Consider the following 5563-nt stretch of genomic DNA (forward strand, 5'->3'; position numbering starts at 1 on the left):
AAAACTGTATAAAAATGAGAATATTTGAGGATCCGGAATCGTCTTGCGAAACACAAATTGAAATTGAATTTGAAGCGTACTTAATAATGTGTTTTGTATATGAGCATTTTGGAACCGCTTTTTGATATTTGGCATACAGTTTTGTTTATTTTATTCAGCTAGAATACGAAAATACGTCAAACACATATCAAAAACAAATAACACGATTTAGGTAATCAATGAAATATATATTAAAAAAAAAACACGTTAACTTCTCATTTATTGCATATTGATCAATGCATTCTATGTATTGAATCGTACGTTGTACTTGTCATACGTTTGAGAGTATGCATCGCTATTATTCAGTAAAATAAATTAGTAAAAATATGTTGAGCAAACAATATTCAACACCATGTTAAGGTCCCCATTATGCAAGGTAAAAGTAGAACACGAGTTGATATTCTCACTATTTTTAGGGTTTTTTTTTTCGTTACGATTCATGCTGTAGTATACAAAAAGGTTAAACATTCTATTCTGTACATACTGTATGGATTCAAAATCAATATACCCCAGAACATATGTGCTAAAAGTTAAAATATATCGCCTTAAAACTTGTTTTGAAACGGTTGTTTTCACACATTTTGTCTCTATTTTAACTGCATTAAATTGAATTAGAAGTCGTTGTATGCGACACCAGTGCGTATAAACTGTTTCTGCAAGCATATGAGAACTTTAAAAAGCAACTACTGCTTTTAGTTGCAAATAAAAACAACAATAAAACAATTTCCTTTAGAAAAGTACGATTCAACATATTTTTGTATCTTCAATTAATGCGCATTTAGTCTATGGATCTAAAAAGGTTTAGGTTAAAAATGTTAGTTAATTACAGTTCACCTTGCCCTCAAAGTAAACGTTGCAGCTGAATATATCTCTTCTAACGTTTAGAAAGATGTATCTCCCGAATTGATGACAGACCCAATATTGAAAAGCAAAATAGAGAAATGTCTCATGGAGGACATCAGAAGATAATACTTCTCCTTTTATTTTACGTTCTTTCAACCACGACTAATTATTCGTCAACGAAGTTATCGTATGGGATAGGTTACGGCTTTCAGTACATAATAACTCCGCAATTTGTTTTCATCACATTTCCTTAATTGAAATGTAATATAAGAATCCTTACTTACATCTAACAAAGTATTTGTTGAAATTCTTTTGAGGACGACGCATTCACATGAATGCACTATTTTATAGTTATATTTTAATATGTGTATAGCCTTATTCCAACAGAAATCGATTTGTGCAAATATTTTCCGATTCTTAGATTGCCCTCTGACTGTACCAGAGTGTTGATCAGAGGTTGGAAATTTCTTTTGGAGCGCCTGTCATTTTAACAATTCTCATCTTGAACAGGAACAGTAATGCAATTTTTAATCTCTCCAAACGTAGATAAGAGGCGCATATATACACACGCAATCACACATAAATACAGATAATGTAGCATGCTATATTATTACTGATATGATTGTAAGTACCATTACCGAGGCAGGAGCCCGATGTGATTGATATATTATCCAGTTTGATTCCAGAATAGTTCCTTGATTGTCCACGTAAAAGAATCTTTACCATCCCTCTATGTATGACCTCTATTTGAACAATCGCTTGCGTCCAACTGCTACTCTTATCATTGGATTTCGTAAAATTATTCAATTCCCTTATCGCCCCATTCTCCTCCATGCTCACTTGAATTGTTCCGGCGTCCGCATTTCTTATGTCGTACAAAAACGTTAGGCACTGAAAGTCATCTAAGTCCATATTAATGCTCTCTAAAGTTGATGTGCTGTTCTCGTCGAGATAAAGAAAATAATCACCTGGAGGAAATTACAAATTAATAGTCAACGTAAACAGTTTTACAAAACGTTCTTGCTTGATTCATCTAATAAGAAATAAATACAATGAACCTTTGCAGGTTCTCTTTTAAACATATAGTCTTTAATTCCAGTAGGAAAGTAGTTTGCCTTTTTATTGTAATATTACTATTTCCAATTTCCAGCATGTTTTACCCTTCAGTACGTAAACATACGAGAACAATTTCTAAATGGGAAATCTGTTAATTTTACATGAAAACGAGATGCTATCTCGTAGGTCAGTTTTTAAAGTTTAAAAAAATCTTTGAAGGAAACCAACTTTGTCTAAATTGATCAAAATCAATTTCCATAAAAATATTATATACGTGCAACTATGTTAGTATCATTCTACCACTATCATCAATGTATTAATATTCATTATGATCTAGTCTCTACACCTCCTTGCAGATATGGCGCACATTTATTTGAGCAACAATATATTGCATGCTTACTATACAGATGTATAATAATTGTTTATATAGACCCTGTCAGACACTTGTATGATGTACATACATTGGAGTCTTGTGAGAGTCTGTTTGAGATTACTAAATCAATAGCTGTTGCATGATCTTCATAGACAAATATACGATAGATAACTACTCAGATATGCATATTACCTGGTGATTTGGATCATTATATAAACCATGAACCATCACAATAAAATGGCAGAGTAACAATTAAATAAAATGTCAACAAAGCTTGGTTTGGTTATGATAATATTACGTTTTCCATAGCTTTGTTATGCGTTTCAAAACTTAGATATTTAGTAAATTACGTAGAGTTAAATAAAGTGACAAATTGTACTTGAAAATATATGAAGTTAGAAAGGTTTACAGCCTGTAAGGCAAATTATATATGTGTTGTTTGACTGTTAGAGAGCAGTTTGATACTTAATGCACAAGGTGAGGGAAGAAGTTCCAAAAACATATATACCAGAGTTAAAACACCTTTTACATAATATATATTTTGCATTAATGTCTTGCATTGAAAGTTCATTACTATTCAATTTTGCCCGAGTTGCCACATGAGAAAAGACGAAAGTAAAATCAAATATAAATTCACGACGTATAAACTTGAAACAATGATGCGAATCATAACTACTCTGTCAACACGGTAGTGACATGCATTTTACGGTCATTTCAATGAAAACGGTAAAACAAATACAATATTCCCTTACCGTCATGATTCCGCCTTGTCCAGTAGCTGTTCCGATAGTCATTCGATTGTATCCAACCGCATAAACCATATTCGAAATCACAATTGACTGAAATTGAATAAGTGCGTGTTTAATAACATCAATATAACCTCAGGTATGCCAGTTACTGAAGAAGTGAAATATATACATGTAAAGGGACCCGATTGTACAACATAGACTGTATGGCCTGGCTGCACATTTCAAATTAACACAGAGTCAAATATCAATTGCGGATGTTTTCAAAGATGGGTATTACGAAACAGATTGCTTCATTCTGCTGTTAAGTGCTTTAATAAACATGACAAATTAGTATTAATTAATCTCGCATAGTTCCTTAACATAGGAGGACACGTGCATAAATTTGTATTGAAAAGAAATAAGGATCAAAACATCAACACAAATATTGTTTATTGCTTTATTCCTCTTGGCAAGTCTGCGATTCTTCTAGTTCCGGACAGGACATGGTCATCAAAACGTTGTTCTTTTATTCGAAACTTACATTTTCCAGAAAAGAACATATATTGTGTACTTTTTAAAGTTTTGTCTTAGTTATTACTAAGAAACCTAGGAAAGTATAAGTAATTATTGTTTTAGAGAATAAACTAGATTTCTATTAAATATGTATAAACATGGAGACAATGGAGAATATAATTGCTTGTGTAGTATTACCAAGAACATGCACTCCTGCCTGAAATAAATACCTATAAAACTGACCTAACCGAACTGCTTGAACTATGGTCCTTTCTTGTGAATGGTGTCAAATACAGTGGTAACTAATTTAATGGTAACAAGGTTGCATGTAGTGAAATTGACAAAAGGTTAGTAAAGCTACCTATAGGAATAAAGCGCAATAATAATTACGAAACAGATTGCTTCATTCTGCTGTTAAGTGCTTTAATAAACATGACAAATTAGTATTAATTAATCTCGCATAGTTCCTTAAGATAGGAGGACACGTGCAGAACTTTGTATTGAAAAGAAATAAGGATCAAAACATCAACACAAATATTGTTTATTGCTTTATGCCTCCTGGCAAGTCTACGATTCTTCTAGTTCTTGACAGGGCATTGTCATCAAAGCGTTGTTTTTTAATTAGAAATTTACATTTTCCAGAAAGAACATTGTATTGTCTACTTTTCAAAGTTTTGTCATAGTTATTACTCAGAAAGCTAATTATTATTTTAGAGAGTAAACAAAATTTATATTACATATGTATAAACATGGAGACAATGGAGAATACAATTGCTTTTTGTAGTATTACCAAAAACATGCTTCCTGCCTGAAACTATGGTCCTTTCTTGTGAAAGGTGTCAAATACAGTGGTAACTAATGTAATGGTAACAAGGCTGCATGTAGTGAAATTGACAAAAGGTTAGTAAAGCTACCTATATGAATAAAGGGCAATAATAATACACCTGTTCAGAGAAACGCCTTAGACAAAATTGATTTTCTCTTTATTATATAACTAACTTGCTCCGAAACCGAAGTTTTCAAGATTAAACTCACACGCCGGGGCAGCATTCTCCACCCACTTTTCCTAAACACATCTCACTTTCAAGGACTGGTCATATAAATGTACAAGACTTAAGAAGGCGATAGGATTGGCTGATATTATCGGTCGCGGTAAATTAGATTTCTTTTTATTATTGTGTAAGCAATATGAATAAAATCTATACAACAAAGATTCAGCTATTCGTCACAGCGGGTTTACCGTTGTTATTAAGGAAGTAAAAGGAAATAGCCTCTGAGAGACGCGAATGGATTCTGGTCAAATATCTTTATCGATCATTAACTTCTATGTCTTTAATGTAAAGCAAGCTCTATTTATTTAGAGCTGTTGTTGTTGATGATGTTATATTAATACTAGTAGAAGAATACCCACTCACACAGAAAGGGTCAGATTGCAATGTTACAATTTATTTTTTAATGAAATTAAATAATCTATGCTAAATCTCGTCTTGAATCGCTATGTTAGTTTAGAAATGGCGTCATTTGTATCCTATATTGCTTTATTCCTGTAATATCTCTTAAGTATTCGAGTAAGTAAGTCTGAGAGAGAGATAGCGAGTGAGAAGGTGCGGGGAGTGGGCAGTCAGTCATATACTTCAAAGTATCAAATTCACCTGGTGGATTTACTTACTTTTATCCCTGTAATCACATGATGAAATTTTCAAGAGAAGTGTGACAAATATACATCCCTTGAATGTGATCATTTTCTCATATTCACAGGATCTTCCATTAGACAATGTTGGACACATGTAGCACAGCATATTGTGTTTTACATCATGAAATAATCTTCCCCATTATATGAGACATTCTATATTAATCTGATATCCGGATCGGAACCTATTGCTCACTTGGGATTCTTACATGCTTATATTGTTGTCTAGATGGAAACAATCGGAGCGTAAAAGTGAAATATGTTTATTGCATTTTATCTTTGCGTAGCATGAGTCAGAAACAAAGAGATAAAACGATTCAT

At 32.6% G+C, this 5563-nt stretch overlaps 1 long non-coding RNA gene across 1 annotated transcript; it reads right to left on the reverse strand.

Moving 5' to 3' along the window:
* Nucleotides 1-1526: 1526 nt before the first annotated feature.
* Nucleotides 1527-5319, reverse strand: LOC149791486 (uncharacterized). Its single transcript, XR_016423183.1, has 3 exons — nucleotides 5222-5319; nucleotides 3064-3150; nucleotides 1527-1850 (listed from the first exon to the last, which is right to left on the reverse strand). It is a non-coding gene; the product is annotated as an uncharacterized LOC149791486 (long non-coding RNA).
* Between the last annotated feature and the right edge of the window lie 244 nt (nucleotides 5320-5563).

This window comes from Sinohyriopsis cumingii, chromosome 9 (assembly GCF_028554795.1).
Source record: "Sinohyriopsis cumingii isolate HCF-2022 chromosome 9, ASM2855479v2, whole genome shotgun sequence".
NCBI classification, from domain to species: Eukaryota; Metazoa; Mollusca; class Bivalvia; order Unionida; family Unionidae; genus Sinohyriopsis; species Sinohyriopsis cumingii.